The sequence below is a fragment of the Capsicum annuum genome, chromosome 12 (assembly GCF_002878395.1).
Source record: "Capsicum annuum cultivar UCD-10X-F1 chromosome 12, UCD10Xv1.1, whole genome shotgun sequence".
Classification (NCBI taxonomy): domain Eukaryota; kingdom Viridiplantae; phylum Streptophyta; class Magnoliopsida; order Solanales; family Solanaceae; genus Capsicum; species Capsicum annuum.
In genome coordinates this window covers 107,754,826-107,774,600 of record NC_061122.1, presented here as the reverse complement: position 1 = coordinate 107,774,600, position 19,775 = coordinate 107,754,826, and the positions used below count along the sequence as shown (strand labels likewise).

The 19,775-nt window shown below is 36.8% G+C and overlaps 1 long non-coding RNA gene across 1 annotated transcript in view; it reads right to left on the bottom strand.

Annotated features, from left to right (window-relative positions):
• Positions 1-216: 216 nt before the first annotated feature.
• LOC107849988 overlaps positions 217-19,775 on the bottom strand; it is a 29,213-nt gene continuing 9,654 nt past the window's right edge. Inside the window, exons 3-5 of the long non-coding RNA XR_001668370.2 lie at positions 5,290-5,359; positions 4,817-5,169; positions 217-400 (exon numbers count right to left, since the gene is read on the bottom strand). This is a non-coding gene — a long non-coding RNA (uncharacterized LOC107849988). The remainder of the gene's footprint in view (positions 401-4,816; positions 5,170-5,289; positions 5,360-19,775) is intronic.

The window sequence follows — 19,775 nt, the reverse complement described above, 5'->3', positions numbered from 1 at the left end:
ACCTAAGGTTCATGATGGCACTTATCGCGGCAATCCTTGATAAGTAAGCCTATTACACAAACTAATACAAAAAGGGAAAATAATAACAATAACCCAAAGTAAGGCTTCTAGAACGAAGATGAACCACAATATAATAAGAGCGGAAGAACTTAACCAAAGATATCATACCATAATCCTAGAAACTGGTGTCACAATGTAAGAATATCACTAGTACAACTCGAGATCAAAATACATAAGATATCCAAAACAGGAACAACTCTATCTTTGAATGCAAAAATAAAGATAGTCTAAATAAAGAAAGGTAGTTGTTGACTCCGGAAGAAAGAATTCAACAGCTACCTCAAATAGCACCAAAGTACTGCCCAAAGTCAACCACCATAAGGCATACTCGAACTAGGATCTACACCAAAAGAGCACAGTAAGGGTGAGTAAATTCCATTTGTACTTAGTAGGTATCATAAGCTGATTGAGCAAAACAAAAAATAAATCATACAAAATACACACTAAGGACACACCACCTGCAGCCATAAAATATCCCAAACGGTAGTCCACACTATCTCCACTATCAATTCTATAATATTCACATACACCATAACAATACGAAATAGAAGTACAAGTGTACATGTATTACACATATGAATACAAAGAAAGAAATACATATAGACAGTATCACATCAAGGGAAATGATACATCACAAAAATGTACAAAGTAAATACAAATGCAAAGGAGATGATGATGATAATTCTAAGGATGATGATGATTCCTGAGGTTGTCGTACAACCTCTGTATACACCTATGAAGTTAAATCTTTCAGACGTAGGACCCATAGGGGGTTTATCAACCCGTATACAACCAATATCCAATACCAATATCTATATCTCCTCTTCAACAATCCATCAGTAGAGGGTTTTCAAGATGTCACAGTTTTTGTAAGAAAAAGCCACTGTTTCTACTATTTTCACAATGGTATCAATATTTTATGAATATGTATGATATAAGGATGTAATGCTCACAACCAAATATAATGAGAATTTCCATATCCATCCCATATACCGACCAAGTGAGCCAATAATCCACTCAATATTTTTAACCATCCATGAATTCCAACAAAAACCATATGCCAAGAGAGTAGAATAAAATTAAATTACACCATTGATACCATATTAGGCTTTTTCATTACCAGGATACAATTAATTTCACATAGACAAGGACAACAACATCATATAAGACCCCACATGGTCACACATAACAAATAATATTTCAAAAACCACCAAATACATCAGTATATAGGCTCCCAAATGGGTATGGCAAAATAATTATAGCCATTTTCATGATTAGTTCCCACACCCTTAATATGCTTTTGTATCAACATTAACTATCCAACCCTGTCTGAAGAAAGTTAAGCTATAACCTACCTCGAATGTCAAAAACCAGTTTGAAACCCTTTAATTCGAAGCCTTGCTCCTCACAAATGGACTCGTAAACAACTATATCATACAATATAAAATCTAAGCATCAAAAGAAAGCCAACAATACCCATATAGCCTATTTTTATGTCGGGGTCAAAACGAATTCCTGAAATAAGTTTACAAAAATGAAGAGTAAAATCGTAGCTTTATTTTTGAAACATGTTCCCCATATTTATAGGAGTCTATAAGTGAAAACCCAAGCGAAAATGAGTTAAAAATGAAGTCTTAATTGAATAAAATTCATGCTTAAACTTTACTGACAAAAATCCTACAAATTCATTTTATTATCAAGAATTAAAGTTGTTTTGAAGATGAAATAGAAAGAAAAGTGATAATTATAAGATTAGAAACTCATCAAGTAAAAACGGGTTGAATCAGACTTAGAATTGGAGAATTACAATTTTTAGTCCTTACGGGCCAAAATCCCCAATTTTTACCTTTTTAATTCGCGTTTAGACAAGAATTACATCATGAAATTTGGAGAAATTAGTTGAAATAAGTGTTATGGAGCTTACCCAAGCTTTAAAGTGGAAGAAATTTCTCAATATCATGAAACCCTAATCTCCAAGTCTTAAAAATGGTGAAAAATGGCAAAACATGGGTATATAAAGGAACCAGCCATCGCATATGTGATCACTGGGTCGCATACGGTACCTGGCCTGAGGGTATCTATCACATATGCGAAACTGTCATCGCATATGCGAGTCTCACGATTGCAACCAAGATATTCCGTATGCGACACCTGCCTTTGGTTATCTGAGTCGTGTAAGCGACTGGCGTATCGCGTTTGCGAGTGCACCAGCAATAGCTGAAGACTTGGAGAATTCTATGTCTCCATGGATCCCTCAGGATTCATTCAGAATCCTGTGAACGCAAATGAACTATGCTACCCTATCAAATTTGATGCTCTGGACTTAATGCAATATCAAATTTTTGAAAAAATGGCATTTTCACAAAGTTGACCCTTGAAATTCAATTTCATAACTTTCCGAACCGAGGGTCAAAATGAGATATAAATTCATAAAACCATACCAACCATGTTACCAACCTAAAGTTGACGTTATGGATCTTCTGTCACAGTTTATTTTGCCATATGATGCACAAATCAATGAATGTTGACCTAAGTTAACTATAAGACTTTTCACGTTACCAAAAATCATAATTTCATATTGATTACATTGAAATGCATTGAGAACCCTGCCAAGAATCCCCATATCCCAAGATACCATAATGTAACCACGGGGAGGGGTGAAATGGTCCAATCATACAGAAATAAATATTTCACATAAATTATCAAAAATCAGATCGTTACATCATCCACCACTAATAATCTAGTTCCTTCTCGAACTAAAGGCAAGGGAAAGCATCTAAATCAAAAAAGATAGGGATAAGAACTATGCATATCAGACTCGACCTTCCAAGTAATCTCATTTACAGGTTGATGTCTCCATTGGACCTTAACCACTGGAATATCTCTAGAACACAACCGTCTAACATCCCTAGACAAGATGGATATAGGTTCCTCAACAAAAGAGAAACTCTCATCTAACTTAATAAAATACCAATGAATGACATAAGACTCATCCGAAATGTAATGATGAAATATGAAAACATAAAAAACTGGATGAATAGCTCTTAAATCTAGGGGTAAAGCCAACTTATAAGCCACATCACCATTCATGGGTAAAACTCATTACACCATTCATGGGTAAAAATCATTACTCTTAAATGGCCCAATATACCTAGGGCTAAGCTTATCTCTCTTCCCAAACCTCATTACGCCATTCATGGATAAAACTCAAAAGAAAACATGGTCACCCGCACCAAAACTTAAGAAATGATGTCTAAAATCTGCATAACACTTCTGCCTACTCTGAGCCACTCAAAGTCTATCCTGGATGATATAACTCTATCCAAAAACTTACAAAGAAAGTTTGTATCTCGAGGCCTAACCTCAGAAACCTCAAACCAGCCAACTGGAGAGCAAAAACATCTACCATATAAGGCTTGAAAATGAGCCATATCAATAATAGAATGATAGCTATTATTATACGTGAACACTGCCAAAGCTAATTGCTGTTCCCACTGGCCACCAAAGTCTTATCACATATGCGCAAAACATATCCTCTAATACCCGAATAGTCTACTCTGCCTGACCATCAGTCTGGGGGTGACATTATGCTAAGATCAACCCGAGTACCCATCTCAGCTTGAACGGCTTCCAAAAGTGAGATGTGAACACTAAACCTCGACTTGAGATGATAGACAATGGCATACCATAAATATGCAAAATCAAATGAATATAGATTTGGGCCAACCTCTCAACACTAAAAGAGACCTAAACCAGAATGAAATAGGAAAATTTGGCCAATTGATCCACGATGACCCAAACACTATCAGAACCATGCAAAGTATGAGGCAACCTAGTCACAAAGTCCATTGTAATCCATTCCCACTTTCACTTGGGAATGGGTAACCTCTGAAGTAATCCACCAGGTCTCAAATGCTTGACCTTTACCTATTTGTAGCATACGCAGTGAGCTACAAAATCTGTAACATATCTCCTCATACCACCCCACTAAGTAATACTGCCTGAAATCTTGATACATCTTAGTCACTCCTGGATGGATGGAATACCTGGAACAATGAGCCTCCTCCAAAATTAATCAAATTTAATCATGCACTCTCGGCACATAAACCTAGCCTTCAATCCTCAAATACTATCTAAATAGAGTGAGGATTCCTTAGCCTCATCACTCAACACCTTATCCTGAATCAATCTCAATCCAACATTATTAAACTGATGAGCCTCCATGAAAGAAGACTTAGCCTCTATGAATGCCAAAACACACCTACGTGTCAAAAAATTAAGCCCAACCATCTGGTTAGCCAAAGACTGAACCTCTAAGGCCAAAGGTCTCTCCTGGGTCAAAAGATGCCCAAGATACCCATGCTAGTTGACTTTAACTTGTTTGGATGATAGAAAATAGTCAAGTCATAATCCGTAAAAATCTAAAGCCAATGACGATACCTTATATTAAGATTTTGCTGGGTGAAGAAATACTGAAGGCTACGATAATACAAGAAAACCTAACAATGGACTCCATACAGGTAGTGCCTTCATAACTTTAAAGCAAAAACAGCCCTGCACAACTCCAAATCATGAGTAAGGTAATTATTCTTATGCGGCTACAAAAATTATAAGCAATTACCTTACCCACGTGTATCAACACTGTGCCTAACCTAACACCTAAAGAATAACAAAAGATGGTAAAACCCACGCCCTCCTTGAGCAAAGTTAAGATAAGAGGTGATGTCAAGAAATCCTTGAGATTTTGGAAGCTTACCTCACAAGCATCGAGCCACTGAAAAGAAACCGTATTTTGAGTGATCTTGGTCAACGGAGCTGCAATATATGAGAAAACCACAACAAAACATCAGTAGTAACCTATCAAGCCAACAAAACTCTAAATCTCAGTGGACGAAGTAGGCCTATCCCAATCACGAACCACTGCAATCTTGAATGGATTAACCATAATACCGTTCTTTGGCACCACATGATCCAAGAAAAAGACAGTCTCCAACCAAAACTCATGCTTTGAGAACTTAGCATACAACTTCTCATTCCTAAATCTCTGAAGAAGAATCGGCAAATGCTCCACATGATTGGCCTCACTCTTAGAATAAACCAAGATATTATCTATAAATACAATAACAAAGGAGTTAAGATACGATCAAAATACCCGGTTCATTACTCTATAAATGAGGCTAGGGCATTGGTCAACCAAAGAACATGACCAAGAACTCATAATGATCGTACCAAGTCAGAAAAGATATAAGTCTGTTGGGACCCGAATGCAGCACGCCCTTCCAAGCCACCCTTGGCATACCTGGCAAAGCTAAAGCCACAGTCTTAGAATAAAAATTTAAGATAGCATGGTAAAGAGACAACTAGTCCATACCCAAGATGACATCAAAATCTACCATATTCAATACAGTAGCAATACTGGCATATAAATATCCAAACAAGGCATGAAAGTGTGCCTCATACTCCACAACAGTCATAGAGCCCTGCTCCTGACAATCAAACTCATCTCTCATCCGATCTCAGCCTATAAGGCATGAACCTCTCCAAAAATTACAAATTGAACCCAAGTAATTCAAAAGAATCAAGAGGTCTGCAACCAACAAATGATGCCTACCAATCTCTATCGGCATCCCTCAACTAATAAATGGTATAGTAACACCATGCAACTTAAGCAAACCCATGTTAAGCAAATTTTCACAATAATCAATCAAGAACTCATAGGCATCCTCGCCCACAATACCATCGAACCTAAGAGGACCCAAATGATGAACCTATCAAACCTCTTTTGACCCTCAGAAGATATAATTTCACTCGTAATAAGAGGAGGCATAGTGAATATAGAAGGCTTAGATACCTCTTAATAAGGAAACATAGATAAATACTAAACACCCAAACTTAGAATACCATACTCGAATGCAGGTGCTAAAGAGGAAATAACACTCGAAGTCTGTGGTGTACCAAAAGAAGAAGTAGGTACTTCTAGAGAATCTACACTCAGGAATTATGGAACACCATAAGCATACCCTGGCACAGATAGTTGTATAATACTCGAAGTTGGGGAACACTAGGCGTAGTGGGTTAACAAGTAAACCAATAACCCCTTCAAGATTGAGGGTAGAAGAACTCAGTGGAACTAAAGTATGACCCATACCTCCAATATGCTCAACTCGAGGATCAAGAGAGGGTCTCCCAGCACTACTCCTAGATGGGGCATATCCACATGCTTGTCTAATACCTCGAGCCTATTCATGACTCATAACTCATCCTATAGACTAGGCTGTCTCTTCGAATGAAGGCTCCATATCTCTTACCTCACAAAACTTAGTCATTACCATCTGCGTAGAAAAGATTAAAATATAACAAGGTATGAAGGAAATCCACACAATAAAGAAAAAAATAAGGAAAATTTCCTAAAGACAACCTATAGCCTCTTAAAGATAGATGTAGATGTCTGCTTACTAATCCACGAGGCTCTATTAGATATCCCATTCTTACACTATTAAGACCAAATAAACCTGGATGCTCTTATACCATTTTTTCATGACCCAAAAACTAAGGGTCATGATGGCACTTGTCGCGACAAGCCTTGACAAGTAAACTATCATACGAACTGATATAAAAAGGGAAAATAATAACAATAACTCTAAGTAATACTTACAGAATAAAGCCAAACCAAATAATATAATAAGAGTAGAAGAACATAGCCAAAGATATCATACCATAATCCCAAAACCCAGTGTCACTGTGTAAGAACATCACTAGTACAACTCGAGATCAAAATACATAAGATATCCAAAACAGGAACAACTATATCTTTGAATACAATATAAAGACATAGTCTAAATAAAAAAGGTAGTTGTCGACTCCAGATGCAAGAATCCAATCGCTACCTCAAATAACTCCAAAGTATCACCTGAAGTCAACCACCGTGAGGTGCACTCGAATAAGGATCTATACTAAAAAGGCATAGTAGGAGTGAGTATGGTCTACTTGTACTCAGTAGGTATCATAGGCCAACCGAGCGAAATAGAAAATAAGCATACAAAATACATACTCAGGGCATGTCACGTGTAACCAGAAAATGTCTAAATAATAGCCTACACCATCTCCACTGACAATTCTATAATATTTACATACAACATAATAATACGAAAGAGAAGTACAAGCATACATATATCACACAGACGAATATGAAAGAAGAAATACATATCGACAGGTATCACATCAAGGAAAATAATACATCACAGAAATATACAAAATAAATACAAATGCAGTGGAGATGATGATGATAATGCTGATGATAATGATGATGATGCCGGAGGTTGTCGCATAACCTTCGTATACACCTATGAAGCTAAAAATTCCTAACGTAGGACCTATGGGGGATTCGTCAACCCGTATACAATCAATATTCCATACTAATATCCATATCTCCTTTTTGGCACATCAATCAATAGAGAGTTTTTAAGATGTCATAGTTTCTTTCATAAAAAGCAGTGTTTCCAGTATTTCTGTAGTGGTACCAATGTTTCATGAATGTATATGATATGAGGACGTAATGCTCACAATCAACCAGAATAAGAATTTCCATATCCAACCCATATACCAACCAAGTGAGCCAATAATCCACTCAATATTTCCAACGATCCATTAATTCCTACATAAACCATATGACAAGAGAGTAGAATACAATTAAATTATATCGTTGATACCACCTTAGGCCTTTTCATCAGCAGGATATAATTAGTATCATGTATACAAAATTAATAACATCATATAAGATCCCACACGGTTACATATAACAAATAATGTTCCAAAAACCAATAAACACATTAGTATATAGGCCCTCACATGGGCACAAGACAATAATTATGTCCATTTTTATGATAGTTCCCATATTCTCAATATGTTTTTGTATCAACATTAACTATCTAACCCAGTATGAAAAAAGTTAAGCCATAACCTACCCCGAATATCAAAAACCAGTCTAAAAGCCTTTAATTTGAAGCCTTACTACTCATGAACAGACTTAAAATAAACTAAATTATACAAATATAAAATCTATGTATCAAGAGAAAGCCAATAATACCCATGTTGTCTATTTTTGTGTTGAGGTAAAAACATACCCCCAAAATAGATATTCGAAAAAAGGGTAAAAACCTTATTTTTAAGTGTCTACAACTGAAAACCCAAGCGATATCATGCTTAAGCTTTATCAACAAAAATCCTTGAAATTCATTTTAAAATCAAGGATTGAAGTTGTTTTGAAGGTGAAATAAAAATACTCATAATTATAAGAGTAGAAACCCATCCAAGTGAAAACGAATTGAAATTGGAGTTTAAATTGGAGAATTATAATTTTTAGACCTTACGGGCCAAAATCTCCAATTTCTACCTTTTTGATTTGCCTTTAAAGAAGAAATACATGATGAAATTTTGAGAAATCAGTTGAAATAGGTGTCATGGAGCTTACCCAAGCTAAAAAGTGGAAGTAATTTCTCAAAATTATAAAACCTTAAGCTCCAAGTCTAAAATATAGTGAAAAATAGCGAAACATAGGTATATAAAGGACCAAGGCATTGCATACATGATCATCGGGTCACGTACGTGGTACCTGGCCTAAGGGAAGGTATCACATATGCGAACCTGTCATCACATACATGAGTCCCATGATCAAGACCAAGGTGTCGCATATGTGACACTTGCGTTTAGTTAGCTGAGTCACATAAGCAATTAACCCATCGTGTTTGGAGGTGCTCTAGCACTAGTTAGAGACTTAGAGAATTTCAAGTCTCTCTGGACCCTTAAGATTCATCCATAATCTCATGAATTCAAACGAGCTATGCTACTCTATCAAATTTGATGCTCCGTACTTAATGGCCATATCAGATTCTGAAAAAATGTCATTTTCAGAAACTTAACACCTAAAATCTAATTTCAACTTTTAGAATCGACGGTTGAAATGAGATATAAATTAATAAAATCATATCAACCATGTTACCAGCCTAAAGTCAACGTTTTGAATCTATTAGCATATTTTTTTTCCATCCAATGCACAGATCAACTATAAGACTTTTTGAGCCACCAAAAACCACAATTTTACATAAATCACACTAAAATATATTGGAAACCTTGCCAATTATCTCAGATTCCAAAAATACCATAATGTAACCACGGGGAAGGGTAAATGGTCAAATAACACATAAATGAATATTTCACATAAATCATCACAAATTAGGTCATTACAATGAGTATGCTTACAAAAGCACTACCAATCCCTTTGAATAAGATTCCTGCATCTCCAAAACTTAAGTTACTGTACAAAGTTGTTCATATATTTATTCTTTAGTAGGTTTGGAAGAGAAGTAACACAATTAAGGATATCTTATGTGGGGATAGAATTGGAGATAAATAGAAATATATTTCTATTAGCTAGACATAATTATCCTTGGTTGAAAAATTTGCCTTTTGTATGTACTCTAATTGTACAATTTTTAAAAAATACATATCTTCTTTCGAGTGCAAAGTGGTTGTGTGGAATCCTCCTAATTTGGGAGCTTATGGGTTCAAACTGGACTGAAGGGAGGAGGAAAAAAAAGAGTCCTCTCTTCCTAGTCCTATCGAACCCCGTTACGAGAATGAAATGACGCCCCAGCTTGACTCGAGACCAAGACTCCTTACAACTTGGCATACTGACTCGCTTTCACCCTTCCCGTTCATAGACCAAGGAAAAAAGTGTTAGTGTTCTAATAACCAATAAAAGGGCTAGTTCATTAGTTCATAATTTATAACTAACTCGAATATTTTTGATTTTTTTACTCAATTTCAGAAAAAATAAAAGAATAAATAAAAAGAGGCCTCCGTTACTCTTTAGAAGGCATCCGCCCCAGATAAACTTAAGTGCAATCGAATGGTACAACCAAAAGAAATCCAGACCTTAGCTATGGGTTTTTTTTAATAAAAAATGGAGAGTGCGAGTTAGTATATATAGAAGCTAGGAGGTTGGAGGATGGTACTAATTTAGTTACAGAAGTGGTGGATCTAAGACTAGGTTTGAATTACCAGATTAGTCATAACATTACCTCTTTTCTTTAACTCTTGAGACTAATTCTATTATGATTAAGAAGATTTTTAATGGAATATGGGAAGTTCCTTGGTGCATTTCTATAGAGATAAAGAGAATCAAAATGCTTATAAAGGATGTGGATGTATTGGTGGTGCACATAATAAGAGAAGGGATCAAGCTTAGTAATTTTTTCACTAACTGAGTACCCTTTTTTTGTAAGCACTCAAAGACTAACATATACATCAATCCGGGAATACCAGAGGAAGCAGAAGTATTATTATCATGGATAGAGCTCAGATTCTGAATCTTAGGAGTGGAAATTTAAAAATGATGATCACATAATTAATGGATAATATTAAGAAAATCATGGAATAGTAGGTAGATAGGACAATAGCAGTCATAAGCTAGAAAAATAGTAGAAAAAAATACAAGAAAGAAGAAGCAATATCAAGAACATCAACAGAGATGACACAAGGAATGGAAAAACCGACTTGATAAAGAACCTATAGCCCTTGAATTTCAAATAGTTGTATTAGCTTTGTATTATGCTCAATCTGATAGAATATAAGGAAGATAGGGAAATATCAAAGTAGCATGAGTAAATAATCAGTACATATGACCATTGGTAGAGGAATTTCAAGGAAAAGAAAGATTTGATTGGATAAATGTAATACCCCATATATTTTCCTAGATAATTTCATCTCAAGAATGTCTAGTACTAGCTTCTAAATTGAATGATGGTAATTCCATGAGGAATTTTCAAGATTTTCACTTTTTGTCATGTGAAAAATTCAATAACCCTTCCATTGATATAAGATTCACCCAAATCCGATAACTGGGTCAGAAGTTATGACTATTTCAAGTTCCTATCGTAAAACAGCGCCATATTGGTCAGTGGCACGCCGCACCACAAGATAAAATGACAATTGTCCTTTTTCTAGTGTATCAGTGTGATTACTTCCGTGTCGCGCCAAAGTTCCAGGTCGCAAAAGAAGGGGTAACATGATGGCTCCGCATCGTGCCATCCCTCAGTTTCCCAATTGTCAAATTCTAGTGTACGGCGTGATAGCGCCGCGTCACACTAAGGGTCCAATTTGGAAAATTTTTACTAAAATTACAAGACGCATCCAGGGTTAAAAAGGGCAAATCCCCCCCCCCCCCCCCCCCATTTAAGCCCTTTAATACGTGATTCTGCCACTTTTCATCCAAAATATACTACTTTCCCTTAAGTTTCTCTCAAGAACAAGCTAGGGTTTTCATAGAAGATTCAGAATCAAGAATTTCCTCCATCAATCTTCATGAAATCATGAACTAAGGTATGCGTAGTGTTCATTCATGGACTCCTTTCATCCATGAAGCCCAAGAATCTCTTTTCCAAGTTTAAGTTTAAGGATTTCTTTATGAATTTCATATTGGGTTTATTTATTTATATTGAGAATGATTAATTGAATTCAAATCCATGTTGGGTGATCAATTTTATGTGGAATTGATTTGTATAGATGTATATTCATGTGAACCTATAAATAAACCCTAGATGATGAAATTAGAGATAAATCATGATGACTAATTGTTGAATAATATTGTCTACATAAGCTATGCCTACCATGTGTGTGATTAAATGCCTAGATGAAGGAAAAATGCCCAACTAGTATGATATTATGAAATCCCCATGTATGTACAAGTTATGCCTATAACATGTTTTGATGGAATGCTTCTATAAATGTATTATGGATTATGACGTTAGTTATGTGTTCAAGTTATGCTTGGTTAGTTTTTCCTTCCATCGAGTCCTGGGGGTACTTGTACCTGAAATATTAGGTGTGTGCCTAGAGCCATGTCATGTTTCTATGATACTGCTAGTCAAGCTATGAATCCTTAGACTTCAGACAGTCTTATGACTCAGGAAATCTCCATGATCTTATGAACTCAGTTAGTTGTCAGATATCAGTAATATTTCGTCAGTCAATGAAAATTCAGTAAGTTAGTGCATGTTCAGTTTAGTAAATTATGTTCAGTATCTATTTAGATGGGAGTAGAAATTAGCACTGAGTGAATCCAAGGATGGGAACTCACATATTCTGTGAGGGTGTGATTCTTAGAAGCAATCCTTGCATTCCAAAACTATGTAGCTAGCATAGGTTGAGACGTCATATCCTGCTATATGAGGGTAGATGAGGTGGCTTAGCCTGCTATATGAGGGTTCCCACCATTCTCACTAGAGTTACCTGTTATATTAGGGTCACTCATATATTTTCCTTACCAGTGGCGCTGTATTGTCACCCTTCCAATCAAGGCATAGATTGGACCCCAATTTAGCTATAATGTATTATTTGGGGAATATTTATTAGATGAATACCTCCCACAGTCTCAGTATCAGTCTCAGTAAAAGAACTCAGATAGTTCTTTAGAATTCAGGATTGTCAGATGCAGATAACTCAAATATAGTGCGTAACTCAGATAGTTCTATCAGATTCAGGACTGTTAGATACAGTCACTCATGTTATCAATTATATTCAGATTCAATAATCATGTTATCATAGTTTTAGTGTCAGTTGTTATGTCTCATGCATGTATTCTTATGCTTATGATAGTTAGTCAGTTATTATTATTGTTCATGCATATGAACCCTATGCATTCAGCCTACCTCACATGCATCCTCAGTACATTCCATTATACTGACGCATTTGCGCTATGGTGATTTCTTTTTATCTTACACCATAGGTTCGGAGACACGGGGTCCAGATCAGCATTAGGTTCTTGTTTTAGCAGTTAGAGTTAGCAGTGAGACCTCTTCTCTCGAGGACATGATCATTATTTTATTATCTCAGTAATTATTTTATTAGTTAGAGTTTGTTATGAACATGTCCCATCAACTCCTTACTCAGACATTTCAGTCAGTTAGAGGCTTTCTAGACTATCATGTTTCAGACTTTAGTATTTTCAGTTTTGTTTTGGGTATTATATTACCCCATACAGATGTTATATCATTCAGATTATGTTCAATATTGAACCTTATGGCCTTTCAGTGCTTGTTTTTGCATTAATATGTCATATTATATAGTGTACAGGTACAAATATCAGTCATGGGTTAGCTTGTGGTCCTTCGGGGTTTGAGCACCGTGTAGAATTTTAGGTACCAAATTCAGGGCATTACAAGCTTGGTATCAGAGCCCAAGGTGCAATAGATTCCTGGGAAGTCTAAAAGCCGCATCTATTAGAGTCTGGTACATGGGTGTGTTACACGCCACATTTATGTATAGGAGGCTGTCAGATGTTTTAGGAATAGTTTCCCTTCTTTTAGTATTAATGTCATGCCAGTGAGCATAATCTTACGTCAATCTCTCAGTCTAATCTATTTCCGCCTTTCTTCTGTAGAATATGCCTTTTAAAAGAAGAAATAGAAACCAGTCAGCCCCTCAACCCGAAGATTCTTTGGGCGATCATGTTTCTCATGGAGAGTTTCGGGCCACATTCACTCTCTTGCTCTGTCAGTTGCCGCTCAAAATGAACGACCAACAGTCATTCTGGCTAACCCAGTGGAGAATTCAGCTGCAACTAGGATTTGGGACTTCACCCGAATGAATCCTACATCCTTTCTTAGGTCTAAGGTAGATGAGGATCCTCAGAAATTCCTAGATCAGGTGCAGAAGGTTACAGACATAATGGGGGTTAAATCTAGTGAGAGTGATGAGTTACCTATATATTAGTTGTAGGATGTTGTTCATTCTTGTTTCAATCAGTGGAAGTCAGAGAGGGCAGGCGATGTAGGGTCAGCTTAGTGGGAGGAGTTGGCTTTAACGTTCCTTGATAGATTCTTACCCTAGAGCTTAAAGAAGCTAAGGTGCTAGAATTTATCAACCTCAGGCAGGGAAATATGAAAGGGAAAGAGTATTCTCATAAGTTTACTCAATTAGCCAGATATGCCCCTCATGTGGTTGCAGATAGTAGGGCAAGGATGAGTAAGTTCATTTCAGGGGTGAATAATAGTGCGGTTAATGAGTGTAGATCTGCCATGCTGAATAGTGACATAACTTTAGCCAGGATCATGACTCATGCTCAGCAGGTAGAGGAGCATAAGATAAATATGAGGGAGAAGCAGAATAAAAGAGCGAAAATAGGTAGTTTCAACTTTGTTCAGCCTAAGTCAGAAGGAGAAAATCGTTCTTAGTTTCATCCTAAGTCATCAGTTTCATCTCCTCGTTCAGCCACTGCTCCAGTTCCTAAGTTTAGAGAGGGTAACAAAGACAGAGCGCCAGGTTCTAAGTTCCAGGGCTGTGTCAGCAGTGCCCAAACCTATTCTCTTTTCCAGACTTATGGTATGCACCATCAGGGTATTTTTTGAGCTGGCAGTGGTATTTGTTTTGGATGTGGCAAGCCAGGCCACAGAGTCACTGACTGTCCTCAGCTAGGTCCTCAGGGTCAACAGAATTGCTCCTCAGCCCAGTCCGATCACACAAATTAGTAGGGTGCCACCTCCAGTGCTACTAATGGGCAACACCCAAATCGTCTCTATGCTTTTTAGTCCCGATAATATCAAAAAAATTCTCCTGATGTGGTTACTGGTATGTTATAGATCTTTCATATACATGTTTATGCTTTGCTAGATCTAGGAGCTTCTTTATCTTTTGAGACTCCTTATATAGCAGTCAATTTCAGAGTTAGTCACAAAATCCTAGCAGAGCCTTTTTCAATCTCTACCCTAGTGGGTAAAACCATCATAGCCCGATGGGTATACAGGAACTGCCCAATTATGATATCTCAGAAAGTCACTTCAGTAGACTTAGTCAAATTAGAGATGACTGATTTTGATGTCATTCTTAGCAAAAATTGGCTTCATTCCTTCTATGCCATAGTCGACTGCAAAAATAGAATAGTCCAGTTTTAGTTTTCGAATGAACCTGTCCTTGAATAGAAGGGTAGTGTATCTGCTTTCAAGGGTCATCTTATTTCCTACCTTCGGACACGAAAAATGATATCTAAAGGATGTGTCTATCATCTTGTTCAAGTTAAGAACACTAGTTTTGAGACTCCCAGTCTTGAATCAGTCCCAGTAGTGAATGAATATTCAGATGTCTTTCCCAAAGATCTTCTAAGAATTCCTCCCAAAAGGGAAATAGACTTCGGTATTAATCTTCTTTTGGATACTCAGCCTACTTCTATTCTACCATACAGAATGGCACCAACAGAACTCAAATAACTGAAACAGCAATTGAAGGATCTCTTAGGTAAGGGATTCATCAGGCCCAGCATTTCACCGTGGGGCACTCTAGTGTTATTCGTATGCAAGAAAGACGTTTCTCTTAGGATGTGTGTAGACTACTGTCAACTCAATAAGGTCATGGTCAAGAACAAGTATCCTCTTCCCAGAATCGATGATTTGTTTGACCAACTTTAGGGTGCTAGTTATTTCTCTAAGATAGACCTCAGATCCGACTATCATCAGCTCAGAGTTAGGGAATGTTACATTCCAAAAATAGCTTTCCATACTCGGTATAGTCACTTCAAATTCTTAGTTATGTCATTTGGTCTTACCAATGCCCCAGCCGCTTTCATGGACTTGATGAACCATGTGTTTAAGCAACACTTAGACATGTTCATTATAGTCTTCATAGATGATTTTCTAGTCTATTCCCGCAGTAAGTAATATCATGCAGACCATCTCAGAATAGTATTCAGACTCTTAGAGATCATCAGCTATTCGCCAAATTTAATAAGTGCAAATTTTGGCTTAGGTCAGTAGCATTCCTTGGTCATATCATTTTCAATGATGGCATTAGAATGGATCCTCAAAAGATCAAAGCAATAAGAAACTAGCCTCGCCCTATCTCTCTATCAGATTTAGGAGTTTTTTGGGTTTGGCTGGCTATTATAGATGATTTATTAAGAGATTTTCTTCTATTTCATCCCCTATGTTTAGATTGACTCAGAAAAAAGTCAAGTTTTAGTGGTCAGATCCTTGCGAGAAGAGTTTTCAGGAGTTGAAGAATTGACTCACCTCAGCTCCAGTCTTAGCTCTCCCAGATGGTTCAGATGGTTTCATAGTGTATTGTGATATATCCAGAGTAGGTTTGGGTTGTGTCCTTATACAGCATGGTAAGGTCATAGACTAAGCCTCCAAACAGCTTAAATCCCATTAGAGAAATTATCCTACTCATGATCTTGAGTTAGTAGCCGTAGTCTTTACCTTGAAGATTTGGATCCATTATCTCTATGAAGTTCATATAGATGTATTCACAGATTATAAGAGTCTTCAGTATGTCTTTTCTTAGAAAGATCTCAATCTCATCAGAGAAGGTGGTTAGACCTCTTGAAAGATTATGACATAAGTATTATTTATCATTCGGGCAAGTCCAACATAGTGGTCGACACTCTCAGTAGACTATCCATGGGGTAGTGTTTCTCATGTTGAGGACAGTAATAATAAGTTAGCTCAGGAAGTCCATCAGCTTGCCAGACTAGGCATTTGATTAGTCGATACAGAAGAGGTGATATATGGGTTCAGAGTAGTTCAGAATCATCTATAGTTTTCGAGATGAAATAAAATCAAGATAGAGATCCCATCCTTGTCAAGTTGAAAGAGTTAGTTCAGGATTAGAAATAGAGGTTTTCTCCTAAGGAGGATATAGTGTTCTTTATTGTCAAGGTCATCTCTGTGTTCCAGGTGTAGAAGACTTAAGGTAGAAAATTCTTGTAAAAGTGCATAGTGTGTGCTACTCTATTCATCCAGAGGCCACAAAGATGTACCACGAATTACAAGAAATCTATTGGTAGAGTGGGATGAAGAGAGACATTGTCGAGTTTGTGGCTAAGTGCTCTACATGTCAGCAGGTTAAGATAGAGCATTAAAAGCCTAGTGGGTCTATGCACGAGTTCAGTATTCCTACTTAGAAGTGGGAAGTTATGAACATGGACTTTGTGATGGGTTTGTATCGAACTTATCATCAACATGATTCAGTTTGGGTCATTGTAGATAGAATGACCAAATCAGCTCATTTTCTTCTAGTTCATACCTCTTATTCTACTAAGGATTACGCCAAACTCTACATCAAAGAGTTGGTCAGATTGTACGGTGTTCTTTTGTTCATTATCTTAGACAGAGGTACCCAGTTCACCTCTCATTTCTGGAAAGCATTCCAAAAGGGTCTTAGTACCCAAGTTTATCTTAGTACAACCTTTTATCCTCAGACAGATGGTCAAGCAAAAAGGACCATTCAGATGTTAGAAGACATTCTAAGGGCGTATGCTATCAATTTCAAGGGAAGTTGGGATGACCACTTCCTGTGATTGAGTTATATACAACAACAGCTATCATTCCACTATTCAGATGGCTCTATTCGAAGCTCTCTATGGTAGGAGATGTAGATCTCTAATTGGTTGGTTCGAAGTTAGTGAGGCCTCAGTTATAGGGCCTGACTTAGTATTCAACGCCTTAAAAAAGTCTAGTTGATTAGAGAAAGACTTTGGGATGCTCAGAGCCGATAGAAGTCTTATGCAGATGTTCGTAGAAAAGATCTCAAGTTTGAGATTAGTGATCATGTCTATCTAAAGATCTCTCCCATGAAGAAAGTAAAGCGGTTCAGCAAGAAAAGGAAACTCAGTCCCCGATATGTCGGTCCCTTCAAGATTCTCTATCGATTTGGCAATGGAGCTTATGAGCTCAAATTGCCTTCAGATCTAACCTCGTTTCATCCAGTATTTCATGTCTCTTTGGTCAAGAAGTGCATAGGTAACCCATCAGTTATAATCCCTATTCAGAGTATTGATGTTCAGAAAACTCTCTCTTATGAAGAGATTCCAGTCAAAATCTTAGACTATCAGACTTACAGATTGAGGAACAAAGAAGTCCCTCGTGTTAAGGTTCTTTGGTGAAATCAGTCTGTTGAGGGAGATACTTAGGAAGCAGAGGAAGACATACGTGCCAAGTATCCTCACCTCTTCTTCTCCAACTCAGATCAAGATCAAGGTAATAGTTCTCCTTAAGCTTACTCAGTTTCATGTTCAGTGATCATCAAACTTGGTATGCAATTTCATGTTCACATTCCCATTATAAACTTGGTATTAAGAACCATTGCGTATTCATACATGCACGCATGTATCAGTTCAGTTATGTAATTATGCATCAGACATGCATTTTTATTGTGAGAAACTTAGTTCTTTAGAACACTCAGTTATACATTCATGAATCAGTTACACATGCATCAGATATGCATGTTCAGTATTATATGTTCATCTTGTCAGTCATGAGATCCTGTTCCAGTTATTCATGTTCAGCATATATGTCAGTTGTCTTTTCTCCCCTCTTAGTTAGTCTTATTCAAGGATGACTGTTCTCAAGGAGGAGATATTGTAATACTCCATATTTTTTTCCTAGTTAATTTTATCACAAGAATGTCTAATATTAGATTCTAAATTGAATGATGGTAATTCCATGGGGAATTTTCAAGATTTTCACTTTTTTTTTCATATGAAAAATTCAATAAGCTTTCCATCGATATAAGATTTACCCAAATCCGATAACTGGGTCAGAAGTTATGACTATTTCAAATTTCCATCGTAAAACAGTGCCATATTGGTCAGTGGCGCGCCGCGCCACAAGATGAAATTGCAATTGTCTATTTTGCAGTGTCTCAGCGTGATTTCCTTCGCACTGTACCAAAGTTCCAGGTCGCAAAAAAAGGGGCAACGTGATGTCTTCGCATCGCTCCATCCCTCTGTTTCCTAATTGTTAAATTCTAGTGACACGGCGCGATAGCGCCGCGTTGTGCTAGGGGTCCAATTAGGGAAATTTTTACTGAAATTACAAGACACGTCCAGGGTTAAAAGGGTCAATCCCTCTCCCCTTATTAAATCCCTTTAACACGTGATTCAACCAGTTTTCACCCAAAATATACTAGTTTCCCTCAAGTTTCTCTTAAGAACAAGCTAGGGTTTTCATAGAAGATTCAAAATCAAGAATTTCCTCCATCAATCTTCATAAAATCATGAACTAAGGTATGCGTAGTGTTCATTCATGGACTCTTTTCGTCCATAAAGCCCAAGAATCTCTTTTCTAAGTTTAAGTTTATGGAGTTATTTATGAATTTCATGTTGGGTTTGTTTGTTTATATTAAGAATGATCAATTGAATTCAAATCCATGTTGGGTGATCAATTTTATGTGGAATTGATTTGTATAGATGTATATTCATGTGAACCTATAAATAAACCCTAGATGATGAAATTAGATATGAATCATGATGATTAATTGTTGTATAATATTGTCTACATGTGCTATGTCTACCATGTGTTTGATTAAATGCCTCGATGAAGGAGCAATGCCTAACTAGTATGATATCATGAAATCCCCATGTATGTACAAGTTATGCCTATCACATGTTTTGATGGAATGCTTCTATAAATGTATTATGGATTATGATGTTAGTTATGTGTTCACGTAAGTTATGCTTGGTCAGTTTTTCCTTCCATCGAGTCTTGGGGGTACTTGTACCTGAAATATTAGCTGTGTGCCTAGAGACATGTCATGTTTCTATGATACTCTTAGTCAAGCTATGAATCCTTAGACTTCAGACAGTCTTATGACTCAGGAAATCTCTATGATCTTATGAACTCCGTCAGTTGTCAGATATCAGTAATATTCCGTAAGTCAATAAAAAT